The sequence below is a fragment of the Erinaceus europaeus genome, chromosome 15 (assembly GCF_950295315.1).
Source record: "Erinaceus europaeus chromosome 15, mEriEur2.1, whole genome shotgun sequence".
NCBI classification, from domain to species: domain Eukaryota; kingdom Metazoa; phylum Chordata; class Mammalia; order Eulipotyphla; family Erinaceidae; genus Erinaceus; species Erinaceus europaeus.
Genome location: NC_080176.1, coordinates 47,484,413 through 47,504,231, shown reverse-complemented (window position 1 = coordinate 47,504,231; position 19,819 = coordinate 47,484,413). Strand labels below are relative to the sequence as shown.

The window sequence follows — 19,819 nt, the reverse complement described above, 5'->3', positions numbered from 1 at the left end:
TGATTGATTGAACAGAGAGAAATTGAAAGGCTTGAACCTGGGTCCTTATGCATGGTAATATGTGTACTTAATTGGGTGTGCCACCACTGGTCCTCTAAATAATGGATTTTATCTATAATAATACACCTTGTATCACTCAGTGGGTCACAGACACAAGTTAAGGTCTGTGATTTGAGTGTTGTTATATTCAAGTCTATTTTCTCATTTCCTAACTTACTACTGATTACATTTTAAAGTTGAGACTATGATCCACCAGTGAGTTGTTGAACTCATTGAATGAATGAAGAAGTGATGATTGGCTAATGAAAGAAGATTTTTAATTGTAGTTATTTTGAAAGTAGTGTCATCTGACGGGCTGAAGAGATAGCACATCGTCTAGGGCATGTAGTTTGCCATGAATGCTACCCAGATTTTGAAATTTTGAACCTACCATGTGAAATTGGGATCACATGGTAGGTTCATGAGATCCGAAGAAGGTTTGGTGCTTTCATGTTTCCTTGTCCCTCTCATTTTCTAGATTCTCAAATCCTCTTTGGCACTCTCCCTTCCTCATTCTGAGTCTCTAGACCTGCTGCAACAACTCACAGTCCATTGAAGCTTCACCATATGTTATCCCTTGCCTTGTTTGGTAAGTCCCACCTATGACTAAGAGTACCCAGTATTTGTCCTCTTTTTGACTTACACTCCTCAACATGATGTCTTCCAATTCTATCCATTGTTGTAACAAGGAGATTTCATTATTTCTTACTTCTGAAATAGTAGTTTCCAAATTTTAGCCACTTCACATAACATTTGGTTTTTTTGTTTGTTTTTAATACTTTTATTTATCACTGGATAGAGACAGAGAGAAATTGAGAGGGAAGGAGGAGGTAGAGAGGGAAAGAGACAGACACCTGCAGACTTCCTGCATCACTCATGAAGCATTCCTCCTGCAGGTGAGGACCAGGGGCTTGAACCTGGGTCCTTGTGCACTATAATATGTGCACTTATCCAGGTTCACTACCACCTGGCCCCTCACATTGCATTTGTAGCTCTTCATATGTGTGTTTTTTGGGTAGAAATCTATGAGAAGAGTTGATAGATTGTATTGTAGATCGATTCTTAGTATTTTAAGGAATTTGCAAACTGTTTTTCATAGGGCCTAGACCAATTTACATTCCCACCAATAATATAAAAGAATTCCTTTGTTTCTCTGTCATAGCCATCCCGTATTATTTCTGTCTTTTATGCTGTAGGCCATTTTCACAAGGGTGAGGTTGTATCTAGTTGTTGTGCTGATTTGCATTTCTCTGATAATCAGTGATTTTGAGCACTTTTTTCACGCCCATGGCCTTCTGAATATTTTCTTTGGCGAAGAAATTTTTCAGTTCATTTTTATCATTTTAAATGAATTTTGTCGCTGATTTTTGGCAGGTCTTTATATATTCAGCTATTAATGTTTTTCTTATGTATGGCATGTAAATACCTTCTCCCATTGCATAGGATGTCTTTTTGTTCTGGTTCTTTTGCTGTGAAGAAGACTTGTAATTTGATGTAATCCCCATGGCTCATTTCTGCTTTTGTTATTCTTGCTGTTGGACAGAGTCTCCCAAGACATTTCCAAGTAGATATAAAATAATGTCCTGATAGTGTTTTCTTCAGTGTATTTTATGGCTTCTGTACTAACATTTAAGTATTTGCTCTATCTTGATTTGACTTTTCTACCTCCTGCTGTTTGAGGATACTGTTTCATTCTTCTGTATGTAGTTGACCTGTGACCATCACTTTTGAAATACTTCCCATTCCTGCAGAGCAGCAGCATAAATATATAATTTTTCTCCTTTAAACAATTAAAATAATTTAAAATATACTGCATTTAAAATATTTTTATTATTAATTTCTTTATCGGGGAATTAATGTTTTACATTCAACAGTAAATACAATAGTTTGTACATGCATAACATTTCCCAGTTTTCCATATAACAATACAAACCCCAATAGGTTCTCTGTCATCATTTTTGGACCTGTATTCTCCCCCAACCCACCCACCCCAGAGTCTTTTACTTTGGTTGAATATGCCAATTCCAGTTGAGGTTCTACTTGTGTTTTCTCTTCTGATCTTGTTTTTCAACTTCTGGCTGAGAGTGAGATCATCCCATATTCATCCTTCTGTTTCTGACTTGCTTCACTTAATGTGAATTTTTCAAGGTTCATCCAAGATAAGCTGAAAAAGGTGAAGTCACCATTTTTTATAGCTGAGTAGTATTCCATTGTGTCTATATACTACAACTTGCTCAGCCATTCATCTGTTGTTGGACACCTGGGTTGCTTCCAGGTTTTGGCTATTACAAATTGTGTTTCTAAGAACATATGTGTACACAGATCTTTCTGGATGGGTGTGTTGGGTTCCCTAGGATATATCCCCAGGAGAGGAATTGCAGGATCATAGGGTAGGTGCATTTGTAGCTTTCTGAGAGTTCTCCAGACTGTTCTCCACAGAGGTTAGACCAATTTGCATTCCAACCAGCAGTGCAGGAGAGTTCCTTTGAGGTCACAACCTCTCCAGCATTTGCTGCTTTTACCGTTTCTGATGTATGACATTCTCACAGGAATGAAGTGGTATCTCACTGTTGTCTTGATTTGCATTTCTGTGACAATCAAAGACTTGGAGCAATTATTTCTGTATTTCTCAGTCTTTTGAATCTCTTCTGTGGTGAATATTCTGTCCATGTCCTCTCCGCATTTTTGGATGGGGTTATTTGTTTTCTTGTGGTTGAGTTTGGCAAGCTCTTTATATATTTTGGTTCTTAGCCTCTTGTCTGATATATGGCATGTAAAGATAATCTCCCGTTCTGTGAGGGGTCTCTTGGTTTGGGTAGTGGTTTCTTTTGCTGTGCAGAAGCTTTTTAATTTGATGTAGCCCCATAGGTTTATGCTTGCCTTAGTCTTCTTTATAATCGAATTCATTTCATTGAAGATGTCTTTAAAATTTATGCTGAAAAGAGCTCTGCTAATATTTTCCTCTAATATCTGGTAGTTTCTGATCTAACATTCAAGTCTTTGATCCACCTGGAATTTACTTTTGTATTTCGTGAAATACAGTGGTTCAATTTCATTCTTTTGCATGTTTCAATCCATTTTTTTTTTTCCAACACCACTTGTTGTTAAGACTCTGCTTTCCCCATTTAATAGTCTGGGCACCTTTGTCAAAGATTAGATGTCCGTAGGTGTGGGGGCTTACTTCTTGGTTCTCAGTTCTATTCCACTGGTCATTGTGTCTATTTATGTTCCAATACCAAGCAGTTTTGATGACAAGGATCCTATTAAAACAATTTGAGATCTGGGAGTGTTATTCCATCAGTTCTGTTCTTCTCAAGATTGTTTTGGCAATTCTAGGTCTTTTCTCGTTCCAGATAAACATTTTTTAGCATTTGTTCTATTATCCTAAAAAAATTGGTTGTTATTTTGATGGGGATAGCATTAAATTTTTATATGGGTTTGGGCAGTATATTTATTTTGGTGATGTTTGTTCTTCCAACCCACGAGCATGGAATATCTTTTCACTTCTTTGTGTCTTTTTCTATTTCCTTGAGTAGTGACTCAATTTTCAGTATATGAGTCTTTTACTTCTTTGGTTAGGTTTACTCCTAGATATTTTATTGTTTTTGTAGCTATAGTAAAAGGAATTGATTTCTGGATTTCCTCCTCTTCTAACTTAGTGATTGCATAGAGGAATGCCACTAACTTTTGAATGTTAATTCTGTAGCTTGACACCTTACTGGATTGCCTAATGATTTCCAAAAGCTTCTTGCTGGATTCCTTGGGTTTTTCTATGTATACTGTCATGTTATCTGCAAATAGGGAGAGTTTGACTTCTTCCCTTCCAATCTGTATCCCGTTAATTCCTTGCTCCTGTCTGATTGCTATGGCAAGAACCTCCAACACTATGTTGAATAATAATGGTGATAGTGGGCAGCCCTGTCTAGTACCTGACCTGAGGGGAAATGCTTCCAGTTTTTCACCATTGAATATGATGTTGGCTGTAGGTTTGTTCTATATAGACTCCACTGTCTTCAGGAATTTTCCATCTATTTCCACTTTTTCTAGTGTTGTGATCATAAAAGGATGTTGTGTTTTGTCAAAGGCTTTCTCTGCATCTATTGATATGACCATGTGGTTTTGATCTTGCTTTTATTGATGTGGGGGATCACGTTGACTGATTTACGTACGTTAAACCAACCTTGCATCCCTGCAATACACCACACTTTGTTGTGATGAACAATCTTTTTAATATACTGCTATATCTAGTTGGCTAGAATTTTGTTCAATGTTTTAGCATCTATGTTCATCAGAGATATTGGTCTGTAGTTTTCATTTTTGGTGTGTCCCCGTCTGCTTTTGTATCAGAGTGGTATTGGCTTCATAGAAGCTGGAAGGGAGTATTCCAGTGTCTTCCATCTTCTGGAAGACTTTTAAAAGTAGAGGTATTAGTTCTTCTTTGAAGGTTTTGTAGAATTGATTTGTAAAACCATCTGGTCTAGGATTTTTATTCTTGGGAAAGTTTTTGATAACTGTTTCAATTTCATTAGCTATGATGAGCCTGTTCATATTCTCTAGTTCCTCTTTATTTAGTTTTGAAGTTAATAGGTATCTAGGAAATTGCCCATTTCTTCCAGGTTCTTTAGCTTGGTGGCATATAGTTGTTCATAGAAGCCTCTCATCATATGTTGAATACATGTGGTGTCTGTGTGAAATCTCCTGTTTCATTTACAATCTGATTTATTTGGGTCTTCTCCCTTTTTTGTTTTGTGAATCTGGCTAAAGGTTTGTCTATTTTGTTCACTTTTTCGAAGAACCAACATTTACTTTCGTTGATCTTCTGTATGGTTTTCTTATTTTCAATGTTATTGATTTCTGCCCTAACTTTAGTGATTTCTGTCCTTCTGGTTGCTTTAGGGTTCTTTTGTTCTTCTTCTTCTAGGTCTTTAAGATGTGCAATCAAGCTTTTTATTTGTGCTTTTTTTTCTTGTTTCTTAATGTGTTCTTGTATGGCTATGAACATCCCTCTCAGTACTGCCTTAGTTGTGTCCCAAATATTTTGATATCTGTGTATTCATTTTCATTGAACTCTCAAATATTTTGATTTATTCCTTTATTTCCTCTTTGACTCAGTAGTTGTTAAGTAGTGTACTGTTGAGCTTCCACATTTTGGGACTATTACTAATCTTTTGTTGATTGATAAGTGTTAGTTTAATTCCACTGTGGTCTGAGAAGAAGCTTGGGATGATTTCAATGCTCTTGAATTTGCTAATGCTGTCTTTGTGGTCTATCCTTGAGAATGACCTAGAAGTTTAAGGTGTATTCCAGTTTCTTGGGGTGAATGACTCTGAGTAGAAGGTGTATTCCAGTTTCTTGAGTAGAAGGTGTATTCCAGTTTCTTGGGGTGAATGACTCTGAAAATGTCCAATAGTTCTTGTTTATCTATTTCCTCATTTAGCTCCTTCATTTCTTTATTGATTTTCTGCCTGGATGATGTGTCAAGTTGAGAGAGTGGGGTGTTGATGTCCCCTACTATGACTGTGTTGCTGTTAATATATTTCCTTAGCTCATTTCAGTAGATGTTTGATGTTTTAGATGGCTTTTAATTGGGTGCATAGATGCTAATAATTGTTAAGTCCTCTTGATTGATTAAGTAATGTCCATCCCTATCTTTTTTAACTTGATTGATTTAAAATTATATCGAGTCAGATATGAGAATGCTGTTCCTGCCCTTTTTTGTGGGCCATTGGCCTTTATGATAGTTTTCCATCCTTTCACTTTGAGTCTGTGTTCGTCTTGTTGAGTTAGGTGGGTTTCCTATAAACAGTATATTGTTGGGTTCTGTTTTCTGATCCATATTCCTACTCTGTGCCTTTTAATAGGTGAATTCAGGCCATTGGCATTTATTGATATCAAAGATTGAAGATATTTTAACACCATTCTTGTAGAGTTTTAGAGTGTTCTGATAGATGCCATATTTTTTGTGGTCTAAGTGTTTATAGCAGATCTTTCAGAACTTCTTTCAGGGCAGGCTTGGTGATAGTTGAGTCTTTCAACTGTTGCTTGTCTGAATGGTTTCTATGCCTCCATCTAGTCTGAATGACAGTCTAGCAGGATACAGTAGTCTTGTTTGAAAGCTTTTCTCATTTAGCACTTGATAGATATCTTGCCATTCTCTTCTGGCCTGTAGTGTTTGTATGGAGAAGTCTGTTGCTAATCCTATGGGTTAGTCACTCTGTAGGTGACTCTTTGTTTTTCTCTTGTAGCCTTCAGGATCCTTTCTTTATCCTTATTCCTTTCCATTCTAAATATGATGTTTCTTGGTGTCTTTAAGTCTGGGTTAATTCTGTTTGGGACCCTTTGGGCTTCTTGAACCTTTATGTCTTCAGTGTTGTCTAGACTAGAGAAATTCTCAGTTATTATGTCCTGAAGAATGCTTTCTTCCCCTCCTTCTCTTTCTTCCTCTGGTAAGCCAATAATGTGTATATTATTTCTTTTGAAATCATCCCATAAGTTTCTGTTGTTGTATTCAGTACCTGTTAATCTCTTTTTGAGATCTTTTACTTCTTTTTTAGTTGTCTCTAACTCACCCTCAATATTGCTAATTCTGTCTTCAGCCTCATATTTTCTATTATCTCTCCCCTCTACTGTTTTCTGGAGTTTATCTATTTTTTTACCCTGTTCTGATACTGTTTTAGCTTACTCAGCTAGTTGTGCTCTTAGCTCAGCTATTTCATCTTTCAGCTGTCTAATAGCCTTGACATAATTAGTGTTTTCTTCCATAGTCTCATTTGTTGTTTCTGTAGTTTTGATGACAATTCTTTCAAACTCTTTACTCACTCCTGTAATGATTTCCTTAACTAATGTTTGGATGTTGTTGACCATTATTTTGTGCTTCAACATTTGTGGGGCTTTTAGCTGGACTCTTGTCCGGTTCATTTCTCCAGTATTTATTTATTTATTTATTTATTTATTTATTTATTTATTTATTTTTGGTTTAAGCATTCTATATAGTATGTTAGGAGGTCCCTCTCTCAGTACTTTTCAAATTACTGATCATTCTTGTCTGGGTTGACTTGTGTTTATGTAAGGTAATTAAAGAGTTCACAGTTGTGGAAATTGACAGGTGTTTCTATAATATTGTTTTTCTTTCCTGTAGCTATGGGAGCATGAGGGATTTTAAACTGTAAGTAGGCTTCTTAGCTTAATCCCTCACTCCTGACCAACAGATAAAGCAGGGTAGAGAAGAGATTGCACAGTGACTCTTCAGAGAGATTCTCACAGCCCCACTACTAGACCATGGAGGTATTGATCTTTTCCTGAGTTTCCTGGTTAGTTCTCTGTCCCATCTGTGTTCTCTGTGTGTTAGCACAGGACCTCCACCCTGCTTTTCCAGCTTCTGAGGACAGTAACAATGGAGACTAGCAGCTGCATTTGGTGAGTCTTAAGGGAGTCCTTTTCTCCCTCAGCCGTTTTTGTTGGTAAAAAAGACTGGAGGTGGTGTCTGAACTGGTAGACTGTCGGACTGTAAGCTGGTAAGCCACTTAGTCTCTCCTAGGCTTCTCTCTGTTTATGAGCCACACATATTAGCACTCACCGGTGATTTGGTGGGTTCGTGAAGTCATTCTAGTCCTGTCTTGTTGCAGTCTCAGATCATCTCCTTTGGTATTCTTAGTTGGCCTGGAAGTGGAGAGGAGAAACATAGCTGCTGCTGATCTGTCACCCTGCCTCCGGAAGTCTGTATTATTATTTTTTTATTTAACTATTTTTTACTTGAGAAGACAGAAATTATGAGGGGAGATACAGAAAGGTAGAGACAGAGAGACAACTACAGCACTGCTTCACTGCTTATGAAGTTTCCCTCCTTGTAGGTGGGAACTGGAGGATAGAACTTGTACATAGTAATAATTGCACTTAATAGGTGTGCCACTACCTGGCCCCAATATTGCATTCTTAAGTATACCTAAATTAATTATGATCTATTAAATCTTTAATAAATTATGAAAATCCAATTTGCAGCCATTCAAAATAAAACATCTATCGATCTAGATTTCTTTGATTTGTACATTGTTAATGATATTAGTATCAAATATCTGTTACTGTGCAGTGAAGTAAGGCTTTCATTTTTTTTTATGTTAGTAGGCACTTTATGACTACCTATCTCAGTAAGTTGTTGGTTCTCCACATCCACATCTGGAGTCAACTTAGTCTAGAGGCCTTTCTATCCTGAATGCCTTTGCTGCCAATCCCCGTCAATGTCTGAGGAGCTTGAATATAACTTTACTAGGTACTGTATCCTCCAGATACTGGGTTACACAGCAATTATATATCAAGTCTGAAATCAACAGACACCTGGTTTGAATATGCTACTACATGTTCCCCATTTCTGTTTAATTAAAAATGAAATGTTCAGCGTCTCTTATTGACGACAGCACTGGTGTGAGAGAAGTATATTGCACCTGCTGCTAAATGGTGAGCATGGAGCAGTTCTTTGATTTAATGAGAGAAACATCTGGAGAGCTTCTGCTTGTTTAGAGTCTATTGAGGCTTGTGTCATCATGGAGTCCTCTTGGGATCTCTCCTTTCTTGGTTGGGTCTGTACTCGTGGATGTCATATTCTGGGAGGGGAGTTTTGATTGGTCTGATGTCAGCTTGAGATTTTATTGCCTTGGTGGGGATTCACATTGAACTTGGAGGTGACAAAAGAGAAACATATCCATAAAGTTAAGTTAATAATGGATTGGCTCCAACCACAAAGGGCCTTCACCAGTCAAGAACCAGTTAATTATTTTTCTTAATTTAAGAATGTTCTATATCATTGTACTTGTAGTGTTAAGCAACTGTGTACTCTCTCTATTTTTTTTTTTAATGATTTGATGTTGTAAAAGGCTGTTGTCAATATTAACCTGCTTAGGGCATATCATAAAAGTTATTGATAATAAGAGTACATATTTTATCATGTTTTGTGGCTTCTTGGTTTGATAGGTAACCTGAATAATTACAGTGGATATGTGCATAAATTTCTAGACATCTTAATGAGGAAATATGAATGACATCCATTCGTCATAAGTCATTGTAATTATGGTCATGGGGTTTAACCCTCAGTTGTGGAATAAAGGAAGTCTAAGGCTAAGTAATAAATATTTAATTAGCTGAAGAATTTATGCCATTATATTTTTTAGAATTTGATGATTTATCTTAACTTTTTATTATTAGTGTTTAATGATGATTGACACAATTTTTTATTAGTGAATTAGTATCTATTTACACAATTACATGTCAACAGGGGTATAAATCCACTCCATTCCCACCATCAGTGCTCTGAATCTTCAGTCTCTCCACTGCAAGCCACGGAAGTTCCCCCTAAGGTTGCTGACATGTGCCAACCATCATCTCTACAACTGTCTGTCTACATTGATACATAATTGCCCCCTTTTTATTCCTGATACAATCCTCTCTTTCCCTCCAAGACACTCATGACAACATTACTACCTCCATATACATGGTAGCAACTGCAACTTGGTATCTGGAACATGGCAGGACATAAAGTGAAACAAAAATGGTTAATGAACAGGAACCAAAAGTAGGAACAGAGCAGATGAGATTAGGGATCTTAAGGTAGAAGAGAGTTAGAAAGTTCATCTTATGCATCTTCCTGGGTTCACACAGTTATGATAGGTTGCTTGAGTTTGATAGCTAGCCTAAAGTTGGATAAGAATATTGTATGAGAAAATGGTGTCAGAGTAGAAAAAAGGGCTAGAAAGTTGGATTAGGGCAGTGAGTAGCTCCCATACTTGAAAAAACATATTGTGTGGATACAATTAGCTATTTACATCCATCCACCTGACCGAGGGCCCATACATATATTTATATTTAGCACCAGAGCCTGTGTAACCTCCGAGTCCCTCTTGGTCTGAGATCGCAGCTCATGATCACAGCTGGGAACATTGCAGGCTGCACTCATTTCAGGACCATTTTCTTTTGTCTTGGCTGCTCGATCCAGCCTGCCTTGCCTAGATTCCTTCTGAAAATCACCAGATTTGCCACACTTATAGCAGACCATGGATTGTATTGGCTGGGACTGAAGGGCTGCAGCAAGGACCTAAACCCTATAGGTTTCTGTTCTTTCGGGTAGCAGAGCTAATTTGAAAAGTTTACATGTGTACAGGTGGCATATTTTAACTGGTCTTACTGGCTGATGGAGCCTTGTTGTTAAAATTTTCGTAGGCTCTTGCCGGCCGGGCTAGCTTCATGGGCGGGTAACAGAGACGACCAGACACACGGCTGGTCAGAGAAGCTGTATTTCTTTATTCAGGAACAACAACTCATAAACTAAGGCAAACTAATCACCAAACAGAACTCTGCTGTCTCTTTGCAGCGGCGCAAGCACTCTCCCTTACTCTCGAACTCAGGAACCCTCTGAACTCTGTCACTCTGGAACTCTGGCGGGTTTCTTTCAGGGCAGGGCCAAGCAGGCCCGCGAAACTAACTGGACTGATCTAATTCTCTCGGTGGGGGAGAACTAGAACCCAATGTAAAGCATACAACAATTCCCCCTTTTCTTTTAACTAAATGGCTACAGTATCAAGGGTGTGGGGTGAACAGAAACCTATATCGTACAGGCATTTTTATAAAAAGAAACTGGCACAAACATGGAGAAACATGCAAGCAAGTAACAAGAACCAGTGTGTTGCTAAGGGAAGGCCTGAGGGGGCCATATCTGCCTCTGTGGACAAAACTTTATCAACTTAAAAAAAACATTTCTTGCCTCTGGGGGGCGTACCTGTCTTGACGGACATTTGCATGGGCGTGGGGAATGGCCTAGAGTCTTAAAGGCAGCTGGCTGTAACTTACTTATTATGAAACAAAATTTGTTATTAGCATATTTCTAATAGAGAAGGAATTTGAGACTTTTACATAGCAACAATGTCTTTTAACCTTTTGTTACACCCATTCAAGATGGAGTCAGGAAAGGAAACCTCAGGCATGAAAATAATTAGCATAGCCATTGTGCGATCTACCATTTCTAATAGAGAAGGTTATGGAGAGTTTTACATATCAACAAGTCTATTTAACCTTTTGTTTAGACCAACTTAGTTAAAATATATTGCTTGTTAACTAATTTTTACCTCAGACTTTAAATGTAAGTTAATTTTATCTTTATGAGAATTACGTTGAAAACCTTTTTCATTTAACTTTGACTAGTAAGAATTTAGCCTTAAAGTTACTGTTTACCAAACTTTAAACATTAATGACCATAAGCATGGTCATTAATACACAAGGAGAGAAACCTTTGTTACGAAGACATGTCATTTTAAACATGAATTTAAATCTGTACTGTCTTAGTTGTTGGGGGGGGGTTTCACCATCTGGAGGTGGCTTCTCGCGCAGCTTCACTTTTAGGAATTGCAGGTTGTGATCTCTGCACAAATCTCTGCATACTCTAGCTTGTCTGTCTTCAGAACGGACCGGTGGCTGGAGATCTTGTGTGCCCAGTTTTGGCAGGGAGCCCGGGGGTCTGGGAGGTCCGGGATTGTTCCAGAATTCATAGCAAGAGGGCAGGCGGGCCAGTTTTGTAGAAGGCGTGGGCATAGGTGCCCAGGGGTGGCGGCCATGATAGGCCGCCGCAGCCCTGCCCCATGGCCCTGCCATGTCTGTTGCCCTGCTCGCAGTGGCTGAGCAGCGTGGAGGGATCTCGCGTCTAGTGCCCTGCACCACGCGGTGGAGAGCCGGCTCTTGTGGGCTGGCCTGTGTGCTGGCATCGGGCTCCAGCGTGTTGGCATCGGGCTCTAGCGTGCTGGCGTCAGCCTTTTGCGTGCTGGCATCGGGCTCTTGGGGCTCTTGTGTGCTGGCATCGGCCTCCTGTGGGCTGCGGGGCTGCGGGGCTGCGGGGCTGCGGGAGCGGTGCGCGGTTGTCTGGGCGCAGCCGGCTGGCTGGCTGTTTAACCAGGTGGAAACAGCAGCTCCGCGCCTCGCCTCCCGCCTGCTGGCTATTCCCGCTGGCTGTTCTGAGTTCACCCGAGCGAGTGGAAACCACAGAGTGGTCTAGAGATAAATGTTTCAGAAACAGCAAAACAGTCTCGTGAAGAAAGAGCAGAGGCCTTTGGAGATCTCTTCACAAGCAGAAGAGAAGGCCATAGTGCATAGGTAGCCAAATTGTCTTTACTTATCTGAGAGATGCGTAGGTCAGGTCTACGTGGGCGCCATTTGTTGTTAAAATTTTCGTAGGCTCTTGCCGGCCGGGCTAGCTTCACGGGCGGGTAACAGAGATGACCAGACACACGGCTGGTCAGAGAAGCTTTATTTCTTTATTCAAAAACAACGATTCATAAACTAAGACAAACTAATCACCAAACAAAACTCTGCTGTCTCTTTGCAGCGACGCAAGCACTCTCCCTTACTCTCGAACTCAAAAACCCTCTGAACTCTGTCACTCTAAAACTCTGGCGGGTTTCTTTCGGGGCGGGGCCAAGCAGGCCCGCAAAACTAACTAGACTGATCTAATTCTCTCGGTGGGAGAAAACTAGAACCCAATGTAAAACATACAACAGAGCCTATCTTCTAATTTCCCCCAATCTTGTGCACCTGAGCTTCCACAAACAGGGTACCAAGTAAAATATAGTTTGACGACTCTTAATAATTCAGCTAATCGATAGTCAATACTTTTGCTGATAATTTTAAGATTTTTGCTGGCCAAACAGCGATTATTATATAGTTTAAAGTTGGAAATACTGTCAGCACAACTTTCCCAGCGGCTCAAAACCAGCAGAGGATTCTCTTGGGCATTACCACAAATCTCATCCCTTATTTTCAAGAATATCTGGTGGCCACCCTAATAGTGAATACCAACAGACAGGGTTTTTAGTCCCTCCCCTTTTTTTTAGAATCTGTGTTTGTACAGAGGACCAAAGAACCTTTGAAACCAAACCAGTGTTGGCTTTGGTTGGCCACAGGTCCACCGTTGCTCCTGGCTGTGCCCAAACTCACATGTCCGACTTTATTAGAAAAGAAAAAGAGGAGAAAACAAACAAACAGGCAACAACACTTTCAGGTAAAGGCCTAGCAAATCCTTTTGGAGGCATGAAAGACTAACTCTACCGCCTGTGTTCCTTACCTGAATGTGTTCCTTACCTGTGTTCCTTCCCTTACCTGGGATTAAGAGGATCCCTCTGTGCTGATTGTTACATGTAGGAGGTTGCATGATATTGGTAGCTGGCAAAAGTGGTTGGTTGTTTTTATAGTGAAACAAACTCTTAGTGACTGTATTTTTGTACCCTAGATAGAACTTCTAGTAAGATAAATAAAGATTTTAGAGACAAGTATAGAAAATAACTGGTTTAGATGAGATGGACTCTTCCAGCTATGGTATAGACTATGATGGTAAAGATATGTACTTAATATTTTATTGTGTGGAAATGAAATCTGAGGGAAGGAGTAGGAAAGATTTGTGAATAATTCATTGATAGTTGGAACCATACTAGTGCACGAAAACTTTGAAGAGAAAGTGTTCAGAGAATATTATCATCTCTCACGTAGGCAGAACTTAAGAAATAACAGAAAAGGGAAACACAAAGTAAAACTTGGCCTGGTTTGGAGCATTGTGCCTAAGCAAAGAACTTTGGGGAAGGAGGTCAGGGAGGGAGGGCTGGGGTTAGTGGCTAGAGGACTTTCAGGTGCTAATTCATGATGGTGTACATTTCTCCTTTGTCTTGTAGCTCTAAGTTAGGCTTTGTCTGCCAATCTGTGGCATCAGAGGGAGGCCATAATCATGGAGGAAGGACAGATGTGTTCCTTTATGTCTGCTTCCTGTGGACTCACTGTCTGTGTGTAGACTACTCACTGTCTGTGTGTAGTCATCCTACAATTATATAGGCACTCCAAAGTTGCAGTTCCTTTTCAGAGACATGTTTGAACACAATGTTTAGTTTTTGCAACACTTGAAGACTTAACTCCTAGTCATTACCGCTAGCCAACTGGAGTTCCCCTCTTAGAACTTTGAAACTGGTTTCATTCAAATTTAAGATTAAATTGAAATTGTTTGGAGTCTAATACTCACCTATACATTAGAATATGCAATTGAAGGGGTACATTTTGCATGGAGACACAGTTGTGGAAACTTTAAATGCATACATTACAAGGAGGATTGGGAGGAAATCTTTAATAATTGAAAATTAAGAAAAATCAAACACATTCCTGGCTGGATGGTTATAATATGGAAAAGTTAACAAAAATACAGGAAGCAAAGGAAGCGGAGGTTGTGGTTAGAAAATAAATCAGGTTCATTTAAAACTCCAACTGTGGCACCACTTTAAGACAAAAGTGTGTCCCTGAATCTGAAATGTTTTTAAGATATGGAATAAATGTTAAATGCCTTTGACTAAGTCCATAAAATCTAAAATTAAAATGCCAGATACATTGTCCAGGTACACCGTAATAATGCAGAAGGTCCCAGGTTTGAGCCCCCGATCTCTGCCTGCAGGGGGAAGGCTTTGCAAGTGGTGAAAATGTGTTTCAGGTGTTTCTCTGTTTCTCTCCCTCTCTATCTTCCCTCCCTCCTTGATTTCTGTCTGTCTCTATCCAATAAATAAATAAAGATAATTTAAAAAAATTTTAAAAAATAAATGTCAATTCAGTGGGATGATGGTAGTTGAATTCTTCAATCAATATAAAGCTTATAAAAGGGAATATTTTACATTATTATGGAAGAATAATGACTGGAAGAAATATTAGAGAACTAGAATTTGAAATGATTAAAACTGGACCTTTGGGAGTCGGGCAGTAGCACAAGGGGTTAAGCGCACGTGGCGCAAAGCACAAGGACCAGCTTAAGGATCCTGGTTTGGGCTCCCAGCTCCCCATCTGCAGGGGAGTCACTTCACAAGCAGTGAAGCAGGTCTGCAGGTGTCTGTCTTTCTCTACCCCCTCTGTCTTCCCCTCCTCTCTCCATTTCTCTCTGTCCTATCCAACAACGATGACATCAATAACTACAACAACAATAAAAAAAAGGGCAAAAGGAAAAATAAATATTTATAAAACAAACAAACAACAACAACAAAAAACTGGACCTTCTAGAAAATGGAACTTTGAGAAATTAGCATTCTTTCCCTCAGACCCAGATCCAGCCAATGCATTCAGTTGTATCCAGTGTTGTATAATGCAAATGAAATGTAATCTGAGCAGCTGTGCCAATAAGTAGCACTGAAAGGGTTTAGACTGAGCTACAACTCAATGAAATCATTTAGTAAATATTTGGTATCCTATAATTAAGAACTTTTAAAAGCTTATTTTATAAAGTGAGCAGCTGGTGCTGAAAATAATAAAACATGGTTTATTTGGCTGTATGAATAGTTAAAGGAACCTTCAATACTGCCCTTCTTTCCATAAATGTCTAAGATCTTTATTTGAGTTGGTACTTTTTGGAAGATCAATTTATTTTTTATTTCAGAATAAGAAAGGATTTTTCTATTATATGAGTAAAATGTAATACAATATTTTAAAGACCTACATTATAGTCAGGTAATTGTTTTCAGTAACTAAGTTTCTGTTTCTTTCTGGTTCTCAGGAGAGATTAGAAATGAGAAGAGTCAGATGTTCCCTCCTCCTCTGGGAGGAGGGAAAGAGAGGAGGAGGGAGGGAAGAAAGGAGCTGGGAGAAGGTGAAAGGAGAGCAAAGAGATTACCATTGTACCTTCAATACATCATCAGTGATTTCTCTTTTTGTTATTTTGAGTATTGGTACCATGACCTGTCTGTCTTTTAAAGAATTTTGCATCATATCCTGATGCTCTATCAAATATCAAAAATGGGACTTGTGTCTTGTGAGGAACATTGATAATATTATCCAAATAGCCCCCCACTGTCTGATTTATTTGCTTATAGAGCACATGTATACCTGACCTCCTGAGGGAGCTGCATATCTCAAATTTGGGTGCCATGATAATAATAATAACAGTTTGAGAGAAAATGAAATAGGCTATAAAGAGAAAGGAAATGGAATATATAAACTATTGTACAGTGGCATGTTCATTTGTAGTACTATGTAAAATAATGAAAATGCTTTCTGATAACCTTTGTTGATTTTATAATGATTTTAGGGGATAAAAAAGGCAATGAATAAACAAAGAAAAATTTGAGTCAAATATTTTTGACTCAAATTTTTGCATTGCTTTTCATGAAATTTAGAATATAGTTGAATCCTGAAATAGAATAGCTTTGAGATAAAAATGATACTAAATTCTACTTTTGGAGACTCTAAAGTCACTCTCTTGAGTTTCATTTATAAGGCTTATATAATTCTTAAAGCAACTTGATAGGTAGCAAAAGTACTTTTTAATTGCAGTAACAGTTGGAGGACTTAAACTTAGTGACATTAGCTAAATTTTCCCATAATTACTCAACTTCTGTATTACCAGTAGTACATCTGAGCTTATGGTAAGTACTATATCTGGTAGCTATTATAAGTTTCCACAATCCAAAATACATAATATCATCAAAACATAGTAAAAATAGGTGAGGTATCTTTACCACTTGTCACAACTGAAATAGAAATTTGCCAGTTGAAATTATAATGGTCCTTTATTTTGTTGGATGATTAGATTAAACAAAAGAAATTAAAGTCCATTTGGTTTCACAGTAACTGAGAAATTAAGTGTCCTCTCTTCTGAAATTAAGAGGCACACAGAATAAAAACTGTATCAAATATTCTTAAAAATAATAATTGCCAAAAATACTTACCAGGAATGCTTTACTCAGGCATACAAAGCAAAGGTATTTCTTAGTTTCAACCATTTCCCATTGCAAACCTGTAGCTTTCATCTGTGTTATGGGAGATGGACAAAATATGTTTGTTGGGAAGTGTATATTTTAAGAGAACTCAGTACCTTAATTTGTAGACATGTATGACAGTTTTGACATCTTGATACAAAACCAAGGAAAATTGCTTCTGCTTCTTGGCAATTATGAATAAAGCAACTATGAATACAGGGGTACATGTGTCCCTTTGCATTAGTATTCTAGTACTTTGGACATATATTTAGAAGTGGTACTATAGGATCGTAAGACCTTTATGTTTTTATATGTTTAAAGACTCTTCAGACTTCATAAGGACTACATCAGTTTGCAGCCCCACCAACAGTGTAAATGAGTTTTTTTCTCCACATTCTTGACAGCATTTGTCATTTTTCTGTTTTGTTGATATAGGTCATTCTCCCAGGTCTGAGATAATATCTCATTGTGCTCTTAATTTGCATTTCTCTCATGATAAGTGAGGTGGAACTTTTTTTTTTTTCTGTAACTCTGTGGCTACAGAAACACCCCAGAAATATACAGAATTGCAGGAGTTCTCAGACATAGATTTTAGAAAAGTAACTGATAGGAAAAATCAAGAATCTCATCTTAAGACAGAGAAATATATTCGGCACTTAAGCAATTCTCTTAGTAAGGCTATACAAAACATAGAAAAAATACCTGAACAGACTTAAAAGATATGAAAGACTTTTTGAATGGCAACATTTCTTTTGTACCACCTATAATTGAAATAATCTGGTATTTGTCCTTGAATTTTGTATTATCACACTTAATATGATTCCTTCCAGCTCCACTCAAGAAGAGGCAAAGGAGATGATTTCATTGTTTTTAACAGCAGAGTTGTATTCCACTAATGTCTCTATACCATGATTTTCTTAGTTCTGAGTTCAGAACTTCATGTCTGTAAGCCCACTTCTCTAACTTCTGTTCAACACTGAAAGTTTTGGTTACATTCTCTCTATTTTCGATTCATTGAGGTTTACTATTATTATATTATATTATATTATTATTATATTCCCTTTTGCTGCCCTTGTTTTATTGTTGTAGTTATTATTATTGCCATTGTTCTCCATGTTGTTGGATAGGACAGAGAGAAATAGAGAGAGGAGGTGAAGACAGAGAAGGGGAGGGGGAGAGAAAGATAGACACCTGCAGACCTGCTTCACACCTGTGAAGCGACTCCCCTGCAGGTGGGGAGCCAGAGGCTCGAACCGGGATCCATTACGCTGTTCCTTGCGCTTTGCGCCAAGTGCACTTAACTCGCTGCGCTACCGCGTGACTCCCTGAGGTTTATTTTTAATCATAAACAGGTGTTGGATCTTGAGGCGTACTTTTCAGTATCTGCTGAAATTATGTGCCTTTAACCTTTCCTTTTGTTGATATGGTGGATCACATTGATTTATTTGCATATTCTGAATCATTCACAAATCACTTAGATAAATTCCACTTGATTAGGATGGACTGTTGTTTTGATTTGTTCAGTTTTATTTGCCAAGATCTTATTGATTGTTGTACCAAGTTTAAGATATATTATTCTATACTTGTAGTTTTGTACTTTTCTGCTTTGGGAATTAGAGTGATGATAAACTCACAGAATGTTTGGGAGTGCCTCCCCCCCATTTTTTGTATGAATGATGTTAAAGCTAGTTTTTTTTTTTTTGAAACTTTCATTAACTATTAGTTCTGAACCTGAACTTTTATTGTTCTGAAGACATTTAATTTGATTTCAGTAACTAGGATTGGCCTGTTCAGATTATCTATTTCACCTTGGATTAGCCTTTATTAATTTTTTTCTTCAAGAGAGGTGCCCCATTCCTGGAAATACTGCAAAACCAGGTTGATGGGTGGAGTGGACGGAACAAGCCCCTACTCCATTTCCTGATTCCAAAAATCCATTTAATATATTGTCTTCAGATGTTAAACTGACAAGAACAGATACTACATTTGATCTTATCCAAAAAGCTGAGAAGGGATCAATTTGGTTTAGTCTTAGAAAGTTGTATGGTTCTAAGTTCATACATATTTCTGCTAGGTTGTCCTATTAGTTTATATAAATAGATGTTATAGTGTTTTAAAATTATTATAAAAATTTTAAAGGTTTTCAAAATTACCTTGTTGAACTGAGACTGAGAATTTGAGAGGGAAGGGGAAGGCAAAGATGGAAAGAGAAAAAGAGACACCTGAAGCATTGTTTCGTCAATTGTGAAGCTCCCCCCATGCAGGTGGGGACTAGGGGTTTGAAGCTTGATCCTTGAGGACTGTGATATGTGTACTCACTAAAATGGGTGCACCCCCACCGAACCCCCTCACAGTAGTCTCTTATGAGCCTTTTAAAATACATTATTTATTTATATTTATTATAGCCTTCTATAAGTTATGACCATTGTTTTACTTTCATATTCCAAATCATACAACTGGTCTTTTGTTCATTTCTAACCTGGAGGTGAACAGGAAGGGCTTCTGGGAAATAGTCTGCACTTTAACTTGGTTCACTTATCCTATTGAATGCTTGCTGATAGAGTAGTTATCTTAGTACTCCAAAGTGAAATGAAGCAAACGAATTCATAGATGTGTTCTACTGATAAAAAACAACCAATAGACCTATAGATTTTTGTCTCTAAGATGTTATTTCTGTCTTTAAGGACTATAACATTGCCAGATAAATACTCTTTTATGTTTTGGTGTCCATTTTTGTGAGAAAATAATTTCTCAGATTACTAACATATGCATGGTTTGTCTAAAACAACTTGTTGAGTTGAAAAATCAATAGATTTTTCCTTCTTGGAAGATAGGGTAGCATGTAATTTACATCATTCTGACAAGCAGCAAGTTTTATTACATATGAATGTGAATACTAAATACTTTGAAATAGGCCTATTAAGCTACAACAGATTTTTTTTTTTGCCTCCAGGGTTATTGCTGGGGCTCAGTGCCTGCACCTTGAATCCACTGCTCCTGGCGGCCATTTTATTTCCCCTTTTGTTGCCCTTGTTGTT

General features: G+C 38.0%; 1 protein-coding gene and 1 pseudogene across 1 annotated transcript in view; one reads left to right on the top strand and one right to left on the bottom strand.

The window, feature by feature from the left end:
- Positions 1–19,819, top strand: part of CCDC178 (coiled-coil domain containing 178) — a 351,501-nt gene that overhangs the window by 86,271 nt on the left and 245,411 nt on the right. The gene's annotated exons all lie outside the window — the stretch shown is intronic.
- On the bottom strand, positions 18,623–18,797 carry LOC132533292 (U2 spliceosomal RNA; annotated as a pseudogene).